Genomic DNA, 20,006 nt, shown 5'->3' on the forward strand with positions numbered 1-20,006 from the left:
TATGTACAGTTGTTTAATGAACATTATGTACAGTTGTTTAATTATAGGTGTTTCTTCCACTTGTTTATCAAAAATTAGATTCTACAATTATAAAAAAATTATCTAAGGACTTCTATATTCATATAATTGTCCTGTAAATATAATGTATATTATTGTAACTAATGGCAATGGGACATCAACAAACAATTGAAGTTTTGCTGACATTTGTTATTATCCACTTTTGCAATTACACAAAATCCATTTTTGAAGGTGTACTCTTACAACTGTCACGATAAATGCAGCATGTTAGCGAAGCAGCTTACAATTCCAGTTTAAAAGAAATACAATAATTAAAGCAAGAACTTTCTTTGCACAACAGAGGCTAAAATTCCTAACATCTGGAAAATGAAAAATCTCTCAATCATTAGGCTACAAAGCCTCATCAATTACTAAATCTATCTAGATATTCAATACTGTGCTGCATTTCTAAAGCTTCAGTGTAGTAGTTTATGAAACATGCTCTTCCCCCTCTTTGTATATAAAACAGTTTATTTCAGGTAGTATATGGACTGATGATATCTCAATTATTTTCAAAAAGTTATGTTTCAACATATCACTTGCAATTGTAAGTAGATTTTGAAGCTGTCTGGCAATACTTTTCTTAAAGCCTTGGTTTTGTGAAAATTGATCAAAACTGGTTTAAAAGCTGAACTACGACCCAAGATTGCACTGCTTGTCCTGAAGAAAATAATTTGCAATCTATGTCATCTAAAGGAATGGCTTTCAGACTATCATGGTGTTTCCTTTTTTTTCTCAGAATATCTATTATTGGGGAAAATAGAATACAGAGGCAAAAATATTTTCGTTGACTCCCACAAGTCTTTTATTAGACTCAAGAGGCAAAGAAAACATGTAACACCTGGAAGTCTGATGGTAAGAGGAAACAGGAATTATTTTTATCTATTTTCCCTCTACACCTCCACTACATTTCTTCAGCCCCTCATTAAGTCATATGTCATCTTGGGAAGATACTTTTTTTTCCTCCAAACTTCCTCTGACAATGCATTAATTCTCCAGCTCATTTCTGCAGCATGGTGTTTTTCTTTCACGTTTAACCTTCTTAACCTTTTTGCCCAAAGTAATATGTTCACACACACACCCCCCCTTTGGTTTTTAGTTCATCATTAAAATGGTATTCTGTGCTTCAAACAGGTTAATCTCAAGTGTGCACCACAGACATTACCTCATCTGTGCAGCATATGCAGCTCCGTACATGCAGTCTCCTTTATGTGACAATCTCTTCAAGATTGCAAATTATCATTTCCCTATCAGAAACATGAAAGCATTTTTCACAATATGAAGAGAATGATGGAGCATAAAGGCACCATCAAAACTTGCATTATCTTTAAAAGACAATGAATGTGGGGTAAAAACAACCTACAAGTTCCTGTTCACTTAAAATCAACAATGGTGTCATTTGGTTTTAAAAAGAAATTAAGATTTTTTTTATGTATGAAGTTTATTTTTAACTCTGTAAAAGGTTCAAGGCTGCAAACTTTTCTGTGTCCTAGCTATAGAGACTTCATTACACCAGAAGGGATAACAACAATTTAAAAAATTAGGCAACTTACACACACAGCAGTTGTGCAGTTGTGCAAACTTAAATACTAGAACAGTCAAACCTGCATTGAAGAAATATTTTTAGTGCTTTTTGTGCATTTTGGCACAGATTATTTATGACCCAGGATAGCCAGAAAATGATTTCCATAAGCAGCTTGCTTTTCTTCTTTCTTTTCATCATTTTTCCTCTAAATGCTGAAGCTCACCATAACCCATATGTACACTCCTTTACAAGTTCTGCTGGTGGTATTTTCATTACTGTATGTAATTTGTGGCTAGCTAAATTGCACATATTTAGCTTTGATAGTTTTAAGCATTTATGGTTCAATCCTATTCATGTTGATAATATTCCACTGGATTTCCAAAAAGAACAGAACAAGTGCCTCAAAAACAAGTATTGTGTAGCCTGCCTAGAGCTGAATCTATTATACTTTCCTATATGTTATATTATTTAAAGGAAGCTACGTAAAGGGTACATTTTCTTTTCTATCTCTGAGAAATAAAAACCCTGATAGACTTGCAACACTCATACATGATTTAGTTATCTAGAAAACAGACACACACTAAATAAAAATATTTCCAAAGCCACATATATAACACTACAAAATCTTCTGATCTAACCAAAGAGTTTGTGTTTAGAGTCCCCATCTCCACCAACACCACAGTCGCATCTGGGCCATTATGTTTAATAGCCCTCAGTGGACCCACCCGGCTCTGAACCCCTTAATACCTTTGGCCTCCACAAGTGTTGTATGTATTCTCATACTTTTCTCTCACTGCAGTCCTAGGAGCCTGAATTAGCTGCACTGGCAGAAACATCCAGGAGGCTTGAATATCATGTTTAGAGGATTAAAATGGTCAATACCCCAGAGCAGAACAAAATATTCCCCCAACAAAAAATAAAACGGAAGGAAGAAATATCTCAAAAAAAAAAAGAAAGAAAAAATGAATTTTTGTCTTTAGAATTTTCTTTTTGGTAAGTTTAAATATAAATTGGAAAAAAAGTCTGCAGAAAAAAAACCTGCATTTCCTCATCTCACTGATTCTACTTTTTCCTTCACACTGTTCCAGGCAAACTCCAAAGATAACAAAGAACTGACCCTAAGGTTGATCTCCATCCAATGTCTTGTATGATGCTTTTAAGTCTGACTAGATTTAGATAGCATATAATATACAGCACCAAAGCTCAAGGAAAGAAAGAAATTTCTACATTAAACACAGATAACAGCTATATTACTTATTAGGAGACATAAACTACATCCCTGATAGTAAAAGATAAATCACTCAGTATTTCCAGGGCTATGCATTGACAAAGTCAACAGAAGGGTACAAAATATAAAAATATTTATTTAAATAATAAAATTAACTGAGTAAAGAGACTGGCTTTGTATATGCCTTAGAATTCACTAAATCTCACATTTCATTGAGGACAAAGAGAGGTTGAGGGAGAGCAAGTACAGGGCTGTGGGGATGTTAAGGAAACACCTCTCCCAACAAATACCAGGGAATTATGATAACATTGCACCACTACATTTCCAACATAAAACTGTTCCTGAACTCTCTATTTCTCAGCCTGAGAGAAGATGAATAACACAAGAATTTTCTGTCAAGCCTGTTCAGATGCACAGATACCATCTGCACAAACTCAGCAAACAGACACAAGCACAACAGAAACATGCAAGCAATTGTAACCAAGACACAAATTCTGCACAGTATAAAATATTTATCATCGCCACAGGTGGTGTAACAGTTTGTTGTGCAGATGCTCACATGCCTGTCTATTAAACCTATGAAAGAAGTGGGCTTGCTAGCTTTACCTGGACTCAGGGCAGTGACTGAAACACAAAACCCTTAGGTAGAGTCCCCAGAATCTCTTCTCTTTGGGTGATTGTCCTTTGCCAAAGTTTTCCTAAAACAGACAACTGTTTGTGGACACCAGTGTTACTAGAAGGTTGATAAGATCTGAAAGGGATCTAAAACTTGTGGCTGTGACTATTGCAACTGGAGTTGGTATCAAAGTAATTCCTCTGTCTGTGCTTTATCCAGAGCCTCAAACTCGCACAGTGCACAGTCCCATACCCAGAACAAAGTCAGGTATGCTGGGGAATACTTCAGAGCACCTACTTAAAAGCAGAAAGGAGAGATCTGATTGCAAAGACCCCAGAGTACTAAATCAACCAACAACCAGAGCTCCAGCCCAGACTCAAGTCTCCAGATGCTCTTCCTCTTTTCATTTCCTCTCTGAATTACTCTCTAACATCTGTGTTTCCTTTTAAATACCATGCTACAATCCAAACCATTTGTAAAATATGTCAGTTTATACCAGAGTAGAGTGCTACTAGATAAATACAGGGGTAATGTGGAAGTATACACAGAAGATATGGCAGAGCAAATGTCCAGAATGAAGCATCTCCTGTCCACAGTCCCTCCAGGCAGGGTCTCCTAGCCCTCACACACATGCTCATCTCTGGTCGTTGTTTGCCTCAATTGTTGCAGTTTCTTATTTTCCCACCTTCAGTGGTAAGGCAGCCCAGGGAGCAACACACTGCTGAGGAAACGACATTTCTAAAAGCAATTCAGTTACGTCAGTTTTTTCTAATCGAGTCTCCTCACCTTCAAATTCATTCTCAGAGGGAATGAGTTTTCAATTGCTTGTTTACATAGTGCTGAGCCCTTGGAAGGCAGAACTGACTGGAAAGACAACGACCAGGAGCTGTCTCGACTACGTAACAGTTTTAAAACCCAGGCGGAGACACAGAAAGTCATGGAGGAGCGGCACAAAAGCCTGCTGTTCCTGCCTATAGCAATATCTGCTCGTACTCCCACCTCATTAATTGCTAGTTTTCCTGATTATAGAAACAGCTTTTTCTGCTGCTGAAATGTATGGCGCTGTGCCATTTGCATATGCAAACTGACAAACGAACAATGAACCAGTTGCACAGTTCCTTAGAGAGCAACAATGTAGAGGATTTACGACATGTATAAGGCAACAGGCAGGGAGGGAGTATGGGGAGACGGACACACAAAACAGCTCGTGATGTTCTTTATATTGTTCTTCTGATAAATAATCTTTCAGGCAGTCTATTGAAATAAAATATTTAACACTTTAGTGGATTTCTGACACTGGATTTGGGAAAACAATAGAACTAAAGATCTGGGCAACTTTGATTTGCCTCCAGATGCTTATCTGTTTATCAGATTTTAATACATGATCTCTGATTACATGATTGCACACTGTTCAACCACAAGGTCTTTATGTTATTCCATGCAGAGAAGACGGTGTTAATTTAACAAACACAAGACCAGAATTCTGTTTTCTTCCTGTTATTCAAGGTATAATTCAAGACTTTATTTGTACATGCTATTGAAACTGTACTATCCTAAAGGAATTACTCATTTCCCTATGGACATTCATCACTGCATCAAATGTATAATTTCTCTAATTTTGTGTTATTTTTCTCCTACATTAGATGTGAGACATGGTTATTACTCCCATTTTATAGACCATGAACTGGAGACAGGTTAGGGGAAAAAAAGATAAATAATGATTTTGTGATGCCTGTGACCTATTTTCAAAGCACTGGACATTATATAGAACTTCATAGATTCAAAGCACAGCTCTCATCATACCAACTCCACCTCTGAGTATCTTGCATTACCACAGGTCTTATTTCACAAACATGAAAACAGTGATTGCCTAGAGAAGATTTGGCTTAAATAATAATATCATCAGGAAAATGTAGAGCCCTGCAGCAGTGGCAAGGATAGGCCCCTGTTTCCCAGACCATCATTTGGCTGCTTTAATCATTAAACAATGGCTATTCCACCTCTACGGCAAATGAAGAAATTTTACTGAAGGCAAAACCCCCCAAAAGCAGCAATTGTATTAGATGGATGGATGCTGAACCACAGGGCTCACCACCCCTGGGGCTGGCATCCTTAAGTTCACCACAAACACATCTGCCACCTGAGGTGAGAAAGCAGCTGGCAGCAGGAATATGTTGTTACATCTGCATGGACCAGCACTAGAAGGGAACATAAGGCACAACTCACCAGAAAACTCAGCTATTTTGTGGTTGAAAAAGATTTAGGAACCATAGATCCCATCCCTGCTTTAAAAATCAACACAGACTTCCAGCCTTTCTCTTTGGGATTGACCCCTTTCTGCCCCATCCTCCACTCTGCATTTCAGGCCCACCCACAGCCCTTGTACCTACACCAAGCTTCTCACCTCTCTGCCTGGACAGCCTGGTTCCCTTAAAAGTACAGCAAATGCCAAATTGTGCCTCCTTGTTTTAAAACACGGAAAAATTACTCAGAAGGTATGGACCATTTTGCCTGACATCAGTGGACAGCTGAGTAGAAAGCAGAAGGAGGCTGTGCTGGTACAGCTGGATCTCCCCTAGGTGTCTGACTTGGAACCACACAATAGGTGATACTTTATATAAAGATAATAAGGCACATAGAGATTAAAAACTATCTTAATGAAGAATATCAAAATGTAAGATGACATTTAATTAGAAAATATCTGAATGGGCTTCTCCTGGGAGTAGTTCTCAGCCTTTGCATCTATTCATCAATGGTCTACTCAATGTCATAAGAGCTTGGTCACTAAGAGCTTGTGCATGGCACTAAAACCAAGGTCTGCAGAAAGTAGTGAAGGGAACATGTTGTTCTTATGAGCTCTGATAAATGGACACAGGACATTTACCAGAGCTCATAAGGCTCTGATAAATGCCCTACAGGATATTTCAGAAAAGTCTAATGGAAATCAGAAATGCAGGGGATGCTGGAAGAACAGAAGACTATGTTGAAAATCAGTTTTTCAGAGGGAAGTTGAAAAGGCCATCCAGAACACCAGCCTGTGGCATAAGGTGCAAATGGAAATATTGAGTGAAAGGAATTGATTTTGCTACAGTACAATTCATTCCCAAGACCACTACTATGTGCAATTCTGATGCCCACTTTTCTAAATCTCTCAGCTTCCTTATAGAAAGCTGTACAAAAGTGATAAAAATTTGGAAAACAAGTCATAAAAGTGTGAACCAAGGAACAACTAACTGCATGCCTAGGTTGGGCTGGATAGTTGTTCTCCTTCCTGACCCTGGAATAAGTTTTCCACCCAACTCTTTCATGGACACTGGCCAGACCTGTAAGTTTTGTAGCCTCTCATGAAGCCAGCTATTATTTTCTTCAAGTATCGCATTTAAGTTTTCTGCTATTAAGTACAGGAGTCACAAAGGAAGGATTTCCCCATGGACACAGATGTATTAATTTGGCTTCTGATCTTAGGAAAAATACGGATGTTCTTTTTAACTTCGTTTCCTAAGGAAACCGAGATGCAAAGGCACCATGTGTCTCTGTATGTGTATGATCCAGTTCTCATGCAGATTCTCTGGTCAGCTTTAACCAAATGTAACAGGGAGGTACAGACTGCTTTGAGCTATGAAGTTCCTATACATCTTCAGAGGAACAGGAGTTCAGGTAGAAGAGGGGGTCTAAGCACCCTGCACAAGGAAAAGTGGAAGTACAATCCCCCAAGGTAACAGGCACTAATACACCACGTGAATATTTACTCACAGTAAAGTTCCATTAGGAACCCAGGATCAATCGCAAAACACAAATCTGTAGGAAGTGCTGGAAGGGGTGAAGGCAGATGGGCAGAATTATTTGTTCTGGTTCCCCTCAGAAATAGCAGAGCTTAGCCCCAGATGCAGAAAGGTGCTGACAGGCCAGAAGTCAAGGGAGGGGAAGAAAGCTGTCCCTCCAAGATGTGCCTGGCACGACTGCTCCAGGACAACCAGGGCAGAGCAGGCCAGGTCAGGGCAAGGTGGTGCTGCCATGGCAGAGGGAAGAAACCGTGGGGAAGGTTCATCTTCCCTGCAGCTGAGCCGTGCCTCACCTGCAGGAATCCCCCGCCCATATCTTCTCTAATCAATTCCCTTTCATCACAGGAACCTGCTGAGCTGGAAAACGGATTATAAGTAACTCCATGTATGAAAAGTACTCAGCAGATTCTTCTCCATTGGACTCCTTTCCTAATTCCATCTATGAAAGCAGTTGGCAGGTTCTTCTCTGCTTGACTCCTTTACTAGCTAAAAATGCAGTCACCTAAATATATGACTTAAATGAATCCTTCTAGTGTTAAATATATGCAGAACTACTAGATACATTTTTTTTTACTAGGAGGATATATGGTCCAACTCACTGTACTGTTATGAACAGGGTATTTTGGATAACATTTCATAAACTTCCTTAATTAACTAGCTTTGTAGTAAAGTATCTGAATAAATTATAATGCTCTATTTGGCTGGTAATCTGCAAATAACACTGGTATCAGATAAAAACAAAACAAGGAAATAACTAAAATTAATAATTACTAATAATTCTATAATTATTACTAAATAATATTAATGCTTTTGTTGAAATTCTATGAATTACTACAAAAAATTCTAATAAACTATTAACAGCACTTCCTAGAAGCTCTGGAAACACTATTTCCCCAATAATTTTTTCTTTTCCTCTGTTTTCCTAAAGATTAAGTTTACATAAGAGTAAGCAATCCTTATATTTTTTAAATTTGTTAGTATTTTTCTCTTGTTTAACTGTGATTTTCATGGACATAATTTGAAAAAAAAACAGCTTGTACTTTTTGTTCTGATCCCTTGAGACAAATATTAGAGGGAGAAAATTTAGAAAATCTAACACTATCCCGAGGGTATAGAAAGAGCAAGTGCTCAAGCGGTATCAAATTCCTTATGTACCCAGCTATATTTCACAGAGATGCCACACCAGAGAAACAAATGTTTCTAGAGCTGATTTGTCAGTTCTAAGACCACAAAACAGTCACTTCACATATACATATTTAATATGAGAGGATGTTTTTATAGAAATAAAATAAATGTTTCTGCTTAGACAGCTCTAGCATTTTCAGCTGGTAAAGAGTTCTGTATCTACAGGCAAAACCTTTTGGGTTTTAATTGTGGGAACACAATTACTAAATCCATGAACTTTAACAGTACTATAATCTGACGGTATTTCTGAAATAGACCTATGTCACAGCAATATATTCCTTTAAATATCTTAGGTGGAAAAATCCTCCAGGGCAATAAGTAGGACAAACATGTTTACGATTATTCAGCACTGTAGATTGCTGAACTGGTGATGTCAGCTATACAAGGCATTTCTGCAGAGGAAAAAAAAGCCACAAGATACATTCGAATGGCCCTATCTATGTCCCCACACTAAAAGAAAATGCCTCATCCTGCTGACCCAGAACAGGTGAGAGGGATCTGTGCCCTCACAGCTGCGTGCAAGAAAAATACACCAAAAGTAAGAGTGAATGTATTCGGCTTCCAAACAAATATATTTCAAAGATAAAACAATTTCTGTATTAGCAGAAAGCATGCTGTTAACAAGAATTCTTTTATATTCAGTGCTTTTTAACATTTCTGGAAAGGTGAGGCAAACCTATTCCCTTCAATTTTCAGTGCTGGGTGTTGAGCACATCCTCCTGAACGGCGTCCCTTTTGCTGCAGGCAGGAGCGAGCGCTGTGTTACGGGATGACACGGGCTGTGTCCCCGACGTGACACGGGGCATCTCGACAGGCCTCGCTGCCACTGTGCAGCCGTGCCAAGGAGCTGCCTCGGGTCCGCAGCGGCTTCGGCGCTGCTCTGGCTTCGCATCACACCACGGCAGCTGTACAGGGCTGGGTAATCAGAGCCGGGGCTTGGTTTTCTGCCACTCACTGCCCCACTCTGCTCGTCGCTAGGGTAGGCAAGTTAACAGCATCTAATTATCCCGGCCCTCTAGTAATGACACTGTGCCCCCTGCAGTTTCCATGGGATACGGTCCCTCTCTTGCCTTCCTCTCCTGAGCTGCGGGGCACAAGGCTTGCTTCCCAAAATTGTTTTTTTTTGGGGGGCACAAAGAAAATCTGGGTTGAGACTAAGTTAGAACAGCTAGCAAGGGCTGGATCCTGGCAAGGAGCGCACTGTGAGAGCTTGGGCAAAGAGGAGCTCTGCATCTCATTAACCGCTTTTCTTTGCTGCGAAGGTACTCAGCGGAAATTCTTCATCAGCACAGAAATATATTCTCCGGAAAAACGTCCTCTTTCTTCTGGAAACGTTCTCTTTCTTCTCACATCCTCCTCCATTACCAAGCAGGCCAGAGACATCTGAGTGCCATTTCCATGCTGTCAGACCGACTTCAGGCACCGCAGAGCCACCACCACTCCTCCGGGATCCCTCCTGCTGTGGCGCCTGCCCATCGGGGTGGGATGCTGCCCCCGGGACAAAGCTCAGGCTGAGCTTTAATGCTGAGGGCATTATAACTGCATGGTGGCCTTTCCAACCAAGCCTGCTAATTAATAACTGCAAATTCACAGGTGATATGTTACTGGCCCCACGAGTACCATCCAAAATAATTTTCTTGCACACAGTTCAGCACAAGTTCACAGAAATCGGTATTATTAGTATTGCAAACAATGTTATTAACACTGTTGCAAATAATACACAGTACAAATAAAATACACAGCAGATGTTAACTCTGCAGAATTACTGAGAACTAACAACAACACAGGCGTCACTGACTATCCCGGTTTCTAAAGGACTATGATTTAATCTAAAACTTCCCTTCTAAACAAACTATGGTTTCTGTTACATAAATAAAACACTTCTCTGGCTCAAGCCTAGGCAGCATTTTGACCCATTTACACCGTCTTGGTTTCCTGCTCATAGGTGGTAATTCTAACATCTGTGTTTGTTTCTAAAATTGGAACTTAAAACACAACTCAGTTTACCTCAAACAGGGGCAGTATCTGCAGGCTCAAGGAAAGAGCTTTCTGTAACACTTAGGATTCACCAAATCTGCACTGACCTTGGCTGAATTTAAGGAGGCAAAGGAATGCAAATTTTTTTGCCCTATGGGAAATACTAGCACTCATGAATCAGGGAGAAATTCCCATTGACTTCAACAGGGCCAGAACAGGGTCACCTCTGTCACTGTAAACCACTCCAGCAAGTAAAATTTTGGGAGGAGGCAAGTAACAGGCCACAGACTGAAAAATACCACAGCATAACATTATTTTGCTATTTACAGAGCAGCTAATATGTCTGGTAACTTTCAAAAGACCTTTTTGTTTTTAAGAAATTTAGCTGCTCACGACAACAAGAAAGAATGAAATGAGAAGTATCCATTTCTTCACTCCCATGTGGTTGCCTTAAGATGGAAGCTGCTGTAGCTGTGTTCCAGTGGGGGCTTTCCAGGCACTCACTTTGCCACCACTTTCTCTGTGGGGCCTTCTCTGGCCTTCCCACCTTGCCAGCTCATTTTTTTAGAAATACTAATGTATTTGCACTACATCACTGAGAGGCAAGGTGGCATTATTCTCTTAGTTGTATATGCAAGACATAAAATGAAAGGAAAAAATTAAAGCTGAAACATCAGATCTCTCAAATTATTTTCTTTAGGGAGCAGTAAGGGCTGGCTGCTCCCTTGGGGCCAGCAGGGCAGGGGCAGGGACCAACGGCCACAGGCTGGGCTGGCACGGGGTCTGGGCCATGGGCAGGGTCAGGGAGGCCCCAGGTGAGGCACAGTGAGACATGTCAGTGCCTTGAGTTTTGGATCTTCAAACTGGAAACCCTCAGAGCTGAGTCTTGTGATATTTTCATGTTTTGTAGTACTTCGTGGATTCACAGCATAGCTCTCAACGGCTTAAGCAGAAGCTTTTTCCAAATCAGATCCCCTTCAGTTCAGGTCTCAGCTGCTCCTTAAGGGCCAGAACTAAGCCCAGGACAGAAAAACCATCTCAGAAAAGTTTGTGGCAGGGGCCAGCTCAGGTGACAGATGAGCTGTCTCATCAGAGGCAAAGCTGCTGCCTGTGGGGCTTCCCCTCAGGAAAAGCACTGCCTGCTCCTGTTCCCCGCCCAACACTGCAGCCCCTGCCAGGGCAGGACAAAGATTGAAACTCAGTCTGGACTCACTTGCAGGGCAGGTGGCATCTTCTGCATTAAATGAGAGAGTCTTGCAGCAAAGATAAGGTAAAATTTCAAAATCTAAATGGACCAAAAGCCCTTTATAGTAAGGCCATAGTAACTCACAGGGAAAAGCTTCATCCTGTCATTTCCTACTTTTGAATGCTCCATTCGATGCACTGTTTCTTTTGATGTGAATTCTCTTGTGTGAATTTCTTACTCAGAAAAAACCCTTCCACTGAGAACACTACACATCACGAAAAGTAAACTTTTCACTGATTATAATTCCATCTATCCTGCACTCCATCACATGGCTTGGAAAATCAGAAGCTGCAGATGAGTCCTGAGTGACTTGTGCTAATGAAGGCACATTTTAGGAATGTGCCTAGGAAAGGGAGGTGCACAATTTCCCAGTAGAATTCCGAGTTATTAGAACTGGGGGGGAAATAAAATATAGCCATAACAATCCTTCAGTCTTCATTGCTCATGGCCACACAAATAGCTCTGGAAGTCCAGCACAGCAGGCAGCACAAGGACAGGAATGAATAAACTGGAGATAAGGGAGGAAGAGCTCCTTACACAGCCTTGCCACCAAACATGAGATCACAACCAGAGCCAGCAGCATCTCCTGTCTGGTTAACAACACTTTGTACTCACATGGCTCTTGCACCTAGTGCTGTGGTACATCATTTCCTGAGCCCTAATTTAAAAACTTGTGGTTTTAAGCAGTTTTCTGAAAGCTTGATGCTGTGTTTCCATACAAATTATTAGTTTTCAGCCTTTCAGCTTGGAAGGCAGGATATAAGACTCGCGAACACTAGCACTAGCAGATCACATGCAAGTGGACAACTCCAGCATCTGACATAAAGGTTCCTTATGTATTTTGTATGAGAATTACTGCATGAAGTGCATAAATCTCATAAGGGAGAGAGACCTAGGCTCCCTTCATCCTGGCAGAAGGTCCTCAGCATGGAATTTGGGCTCCCTTCTTATTGTCTGTCTTGCTGGCCCAACAAACCTGGTATTCCTTTCGGCACAGCACCCCAGCTTCACACAGAATGATGCATGTCCTTGGTCAGGAATAGAGTCCCCAGTTACCACCGCACTGGGGAGAAAGACAAAGCTTATCTCCCGAGGCTGAAGAAGGCCCTAGAACCCAGGTGCCTTGGGAAGGGCTGCAGGCCGCAGGAGTAGCGCTCTGCCCACTGCTCAGAGGGCTGGTTGAGTGAGGAAAGAGGCGTGGCTGGAACACTATCTGCAACCCGGGCGCTGCGCTGTGCCCTCCGGTAGCCTTGCTTCTGGCTCAGCGACAGGGGGCCAGGCCACTCAAGGGGTCTGTGTTGGAGACCGACTCGTTCTCTCACTCCCAAAAGACGATGGGAACAGACACGAGTCTGGGCAGCACCTGCAGACGGCAGCCCCCACACCGGCGCTGGAAGGTGGCTCAACACCCAACTGAGGAACCGGCGCTCGCCCAGCCCGTCCTGCCTGGCTCCAAGAGCCCATCCCAGGCCCCTCCGACCCCTGAACAAAGGGCCGGGGCGAGCAGCGGGAGCGGGTCGGTTCTCCGAGAGGGGATTTCCCGGCGGCCGCGGGGGACGCGACGCCGGTTCCGAAATGGGGCGGCAGCTGTGGGTGCCGGTGCGGAGCATCGCCCCCGCATCGCCCCCGGTGCCGGACGGCGCTGCCGCGGCCGGCAGACCCCGCGGGACTCCGCGAGGGCTGCTCCGCTCCGCCCGGACTCCCTGCCTCGAGCCGAGCCGGTTCCCGGGAGCGGGGGCGAGGGGCGGCTTCTCCCGGCGGTGGGGTTTCCCGAGCAGCGGCACAGCATATGGTTTACATGTTGCACTACTGCATACAAGGACTAACATTCAGCCCAGGGATTTACTTGACATAAAAAAAAGCCCTAATTACAATAATTTAGAGGTGCCTGAATGACAGCAGGCTCAATTTTTGGTTGAATTTGCAATTAAGGGGAGATAATTATGCCTCGCACTAGAGCAGAGTATTAATATTTATGGTAGGAGCCAGAGGCTCCTGTGGCTGGGAGGATGCGGAGGAGCAAAGGTTGCAGCCCCGCGGTACCGGCGAAGGGAAAGTTCGGAGCCCCATAAACTAGGGAGACGGCGGCTGCCTCCATCGTGCCGATGGAATCCAGACCCCGCCAGAGCAGGCAAAGATTTATACACATCCTTTTATATATATTTATGTCGCCTGAGATACGGATACTTCCTCTATAAACCTTGTACCATTCAGCAGGCACCTCCTTTACCTACTTCGGTTTTACTCCCGACTATCGATCCCGGGGGCTTTCCATGCCTCATTAACAGATTCGTGACTAAATGAGTAGAATTAATTTTTAAAACCCTTTAATTTACTTTATTAATTACACACATGCGCCCTTGCCTACCCTATGTGTCCGGCTCACTCGGCACTCCTTGTGTCGGGGAACCGGTCACGACAGGGTGAGAGGGGATTAAATGGGGAAAGAGGTGTCTGAAACCTCCCCAATATGCCTCTTGTGTCCCAGCGCCAGGCATTGGCCGCCCCCCCGCCCCCGCCGCCGGCTCGCCGGGGACCGGGCATCGCCCGCCAGCGCCTTTTAAAGACAATTTACCATTCATTTAGCGGCGCCTTCGCCGGTGCCGGGCTCAGCACAACAAAGGCGAGAGCCCCGGCGCGGGGGCGGGGGCGCTTCTCCGGCAATTTCGGCCTCCTGATTTCGGGGAGAGAAAACGAAGAAGGCTGTTAAAATTAGCGGGAGCGCCCTGGAGCCCCCCTCGCCCTTGCCACAAGCCGGCGGCTCCGGGAGGGCGGCGGGTGCCGGGCGCGGAGCGGTGCCGCGGCGGCGGAGCGGCGGACCCGGGGCGGCCGGCGCCGGTCCCATGGCAACCGGGCGGCCGAGCCCGCCGCGGGCGGGAGGGCTCCGCGCAGCCCCCGCACCGCAGCCTGCGGACGGGCGCGGGCCGCGCACGGAACCGCCCCGGCGGGGCGGGCGGGAGTGCGGTGAAGCCGCGCAGGAGCGCTCCCGGTGCGGGGGTGGTCCCGCGTCCCGAGCCGGGGCTCTGAGCTCTGCGGGCCGCGTCCGCTGCCGCCGGCACCGCGGCGTGAGCGGCACGGGGGGGCACACGGGCCGCCTCCCGGCGCGAACGTCTCATGCGGGTGCGTGAATGACTCAAAAGCAAATGGGCCCCTGTATTTGTATATGTCACATTCCTGTTGCCGCCGGGAAAGGCTCATGTATCTTTCTTCGGGACAACCCCCACCAATTAAAGTGGAATATTGGGAGTCAGCAGCCATAATTTGTTTGGTTTTCCGTCTCTGAGGACTGCCACTTGCTCGCAGTATAGCCTTCAAACAGACTACATTCCCAGCCCCCAGTTCTCATGCCAGTAAATTAAACCATCTTTATTAATGTTTATTCTTTTAAAAATTCTTTTAAAATCCTGGCAGATTTTATCACTATGTTGAAATTCTATCTGTTTTATTTTCATGAACTAGAAATAAGAAACTGTAGAGAGAAGTACAGCTCTGAATAGTTACATCATTTACAATGAAAGTCAGAGGTGTATTATACCAGTCACCATTGGCTTTATAGAGCTTGTATCCCTTTGTATGCCTCGTCATTTACTGACTAAGCTGCTGTTTTCAACGAAAGGGAAAAAAAAGAAATAAAACCGTGGATCAGGTTTTTTGGGGTTGAGAGATGAGTATATATACTTTTTACACGCACAACACCATGCAAATACATTGTGTTGCTAGTAGAGCTGGCTGTGCCATTCAAAGACTTTATGCCAATAGGATGATTTATTAATGGAGTTTGCATGACATTTCCCTGCACTGCCTGCAGAAAGGCATCACAGCATCATTGTAAACTCATCAGCACTGCATGGGGAAAACAAGGGGATGCTGAAACTACAGCTGGATGGAAGAGAGGACTGTGACTGGAGAGACTTAAAGCATCTCCCTGTGAGGACAAATCCTGCCCCCAGTTTTCCACATTTTGAGCACTCCAGTCCAAAGGACTAACAAGAAACCTTTGCAGCTTTTAAGCCTGAGACTCTGTGGGATTTAAGTGATTCAGTGACTTTGTACCTGTCTTTCTACACAGAATTTAGGATGAATTTTATCCATGGCTAATCCCATTGACTTCAAAGGGAATGCCTGCATAAGTGAAGTGGTTGATGTTTATTTGAGATCTTAAATACGTTTTAAAAAATGAAACAGCTTTTCCATTTAGTTTCTGAAGTTACTTCGGCTTTGATTCTCTTTCTCTGTAAGTTCAGTTTTTAATTTCTCTGTAATTGAGTATTTCTCATCAAGTCCTCAATTTTTCTGCAAGTGGAAAGACTTGATATTGTTCAGAATCCAGTAAAAAGTGAACTATGGTATAATCTAATCTGGACTCCATCAGAGAGACCCATGGACAAAACATATGTTGTTTGTTTTGGCTTTTAAAAGCACGAGTTAAATGCAGAGAAAACAGCATGGTGAGGTTTTAATCAGTGCAATAATGTTTTAAATCATGGAAAGAGAAGATGTGTAAATCTGTTCTTGTCTGGTTTTCCTTTTCACTTTTAATTTCAAGAAAATCCCTAATTGTAACTTCATCTTCTACTTATCCAAATGCTCCTTGAGACAATTTCTTTTACAGTAATTCAGATTCCCATTTCTGGTAGCTGGATTAAGTCAAGTCTTTGATGTCTTTTCTCTTCTGATAAGTTCAACGTTTCCTGTTTTCACAAGGTCATCACATGTTAGTTGACTTGTTTATTATTGGTTTCATTGCAGTGCCATTCTCATCACCCCCAGTCAGCACCTTTTTCCAAAATAGCTATGAATTTCAAAAAGTTAAACATGTCATCTTTTTGAAACCGAATAGAAACCGCATCAGTGAGCAAGAGGGCTGTCCACTGAGTAAAATAGTCTCCAGGCTTGCCCACAGGTAAATGGATTGTGTAGGCATGTAACATCCTGGAAACACTGAAGATTCCTAAGTGCAAGAGACAAAAAGCTGGTGCCATTACCTTAAAATATAAGTAAAATGCACAAATCTGCAGGTTAAAAAACCAAAAAAACCAAACCATTTTCCCTCCAGGGAGGAGCATCTTTCACCATCTATGGATTACCATTTTTTTAAGGCAAGTGGGCAAAAAGATAAATCAAGCTGCAGAGTTTATCTGACGAATGCTGTCTTCATATGAGGACCTGTTTGGTCTTTATCTTTTAAGCAGAGAGTGACTTCAATTGCAGTTAATATAAAGATTTATTAACTTGAGAAGTAAATATTGACCAAGGTGAAGCCAAGGTCAATGTTTACCTAGAAGACTAATAAATCTTTGCATTAACTTAAATATGGAAGCTGATGGGTCATATTTTGCTCTCAAATCAGTATCTACCCTAAATTAGCCCTACTAAGATACCTTTGTATTTGCACAAAATGTGTTTAGTTTACAAACCGTTGTAAAATACATTCTGTGTGGATCTATCAGAAATAGGAGAATTAGACTTTTTTTTTACAGGATAACTGACTATTTCTTCACATTTGAAAATCTGACAAATACATAACTGTAGACAGCTAGAATTATTTTCTGCTTGAGGGTGAACAATGATTTAAGTGAATATAGGTTCGGGCAAGGGTTTTGTTTTATTTTACACTCTGGTAAATATTATAAATTATCATGGAGATAAGAGGATACTGAATTGATATTACCAACTTCAAGAAAGCACAAGCTTTTTTTCTTCTCATTTATATCAATACGAGTGTTGGCCCCTTCTTTAGGACATGACAGGTGCCTGTTCTAGGTAAAACAACTAAAATATTCATCAAATCTGCTGGCCTGCCTTTCTACAGAGCCTCTTGAAATAATTTCAGTGTTACAGAGGTTGAGTGCTTTTGTCTTTATGGCATTTAATTTCTAAGCCACACAGCTGTGCTGTTTTGTTGACCCTCACAGATGTAGCATTTTAGCTTATTTCATAGGGATTACTGGGCCTTTAACTTGTAAGGAAATCACCACTCCTTTGGACCTACCACAAATATTCTACTATAGCTGTCTTTACGTGCCTTAGAAGAATATCACCTTTGTAAACCTCTCAGGATGCTTCATGAGTTTTGACAGAATTAGTATAAGTGCTTTTCTCCTTTGTTATCTCTTTAATAGATTTTTTTTTTTCTGGGTTCTCTGTCTCAGTTGTCTGGTTAAAATGCCGCTTTCTCTGTTCTCAGGAACAAAGAAATGGCTCCTGTTTAATTTAATCAAATTCTCTGGTCCCTTTCTGATAGAAAGAATAGTGGCCAATTTACCTCTAGCACTATTAAGTCCCCAACAGTTTTCCTGTGTTTGATTTCTGTATGTGCTTTCAGTACAGCCTTTTTTTCCCCTACCCATTTTCCTTTGTTTCCCTCTCTTTAGGAAGACTGACACAAAAGAATATCTTATCCATAACATATTCTTTTAGCAAAATCTAGTATTATTTCATTAATTTATTTCTTGACATTTATTTGCAATTAAATTAATTCTACCTACTGCACACATGAGGTTTTAGCAAATGAAAGCGTTACTTCTCCAAGTACCAAATCTTTCTATCTTTGCTTTGCTTAGCCTTTGTGCAGCAGAAATCCTGTTGGCTGTAATGGAAAAGCAAAGTATTACTGACTTTAACAGTCCTGCTTGTGTGAGAAATGAGTCTTGAGTTTTGTCTGTTAGTAAATGCATTCTGGATCATATTTCACAATCAGACTTTCATACGCTCACTGCTAACATTAGATTTCTAGGCTCAATTTTTTAGTTACGCTTCCCATTCATCACATAGAATAACTGATCCTATAAAATGAATCTGTGTTGGATGAAACAATAAAACGAGCATCCAGTCTCTGCTGCTCACTTTTCTCATGCAAGTGGACCCCTTGAAATCAATAGAATCATTCAGGGGAGTCAGACAAGCAAGAGCTAACTCAAAACAGGTACTCTGTGCTGCCCAGAAACAAACTGCTTCTGTCCTCTCTGCCTCTATGAAATAAAGGTGCCTCAGGTTGTACCAAAATTATGAAAGGAAAGTAATTTTTAAAAGAATTGTAGGGGGGAGCCTATTTAAACTCTGATGGCTAGCTTTTGCATGCAAAAAGTACAGTTTGGGAGATGACCAAAAATGCTATGGTCAGGAAATGTTAAATGACTACATTTTTTAAGGAATTGTACAACTGTAAGTAATGCACAGTTAAAGCTTTTCTCACTTGTTTGGAACAGCAAATGCAACCTCTAAATTGGTCTTTTCTTAAATAGTGAGTGTTAAGGCAGAAGGCTGAGAATGCCTTAGAACGTTACTACAAAACAGTTCTGCTGTTTAATTGATTTGTTTTCAGTTTGTTTGCATTCCTTTTTTATCCAGTGTTTTCAAATGCACTTCAGAGGGATAAAATATTGTCCAGTTTTGGTGACACTGTCACTGATACAGTAATTTTTAACTTAAAGTGAGAAAATCTTCACAGAAAGGGAATCTGGAATTTACTATGGCACATGGTAGAAATACAGATTTCCAGGGCTGTGTTTCATGAAAAGAAACATTCCTCAAGGCTCAGTCAGAATACCTCAGATGCTTCTCAAAAACCCATGAAGAAGCTGTACACTAAGATTTACTTGCTTATATATTTAAAAATAACAAATATATTCAGATCTCTCAACATGCATTTGTGGTCGAGATTCAAACAGGAGAAGAGCTTAATTTTGTTTATATAATTGATGGAATACAAATTATATTTGTGAGATTGGTGGAATACAAGTCATACGACACACCAGCTTTCTGTAGCAATGAAAATCTAGTCAGACTGATGGTGTTTTATCTCTTAAGACCTGAATCTGCAGTTATTTTTAGGTATTTTTTTAAGCACAGATTGCTCCCCTAAGTAAAGCTATATACATGTTCATGCTGCTCTAGTTTTACTGTATTAATCATGATCTAAACATTTACAAATTGCCTTCTAATTTCTACTATATCATGATAATTAGAATCTTTACAAATACTACTCTGAAGTCAAAAGCCTGGCTAAAACATCAATTAAAACCTTAAGTTATGTTACTGCCAATAAGTGGTCATTAAGGGCATGTGAGGGCAGCCAGCATTGTTGTAGAATCACATTGTTAGGGGTTGGTCTCTAAAGCAGATGTTTCTCATTTTTATTTCTTTTTTTTAATGACTTATGAAATCTTAAGACAACTGAAAAGATAGTGAAGATTTTTTTTTTCTATCAACAATTCATTATGCATGCAGAGATAATATTTTAAACACTAAACTTTAGTATTGATGAGAAACAAATAGTCCCTGATCTGTGGAGAGAGAAACATTGCAATAATACTGATGGTTTAGGAGAATGCTCACTACATTTTAATGGAGAGAAGAGGAATTAGTAGCTTTCTCTAGTGTGACAATTT

At 41.7% G+C, this 20,006-nt stretch overlaps 1 long non-coding RNA gene across 1 annotated transcript; it reads left to right on the forward strand.

Annotated features, from left to right (window-relative positions):
* The first annotated feature begins 578 nt into the window (after positions 1 to 578).
* LOC116440534 lies at positions 579 to 9,720 on the forward strand. Its single transcript, XR_004238663.1, has 2 exons — positions 579 to 912; positions 9,656 to 9,720. It is a non-coding gene; the product is annotated as an uncharacterized LOC116440534 (long non-coding RNA).
* Positions 9,721 to 20,006: the final 10,286 nt, after the last annotated feature.

Source organism: Corvus moneduloides, chromosome 1, assembly GCF_009650955.1.
Source record: "Corvus moneduloides isolate bCorMon1 chromosome 1, bCorMon1.pri, whole genome shotgun sequence".
Classification (NCBI taxonomy): Eukaryota; Metazoa; Chordata; class Aves; order Passeriformes; family Corvidae; genus Corvus; species Corvus moneduloides.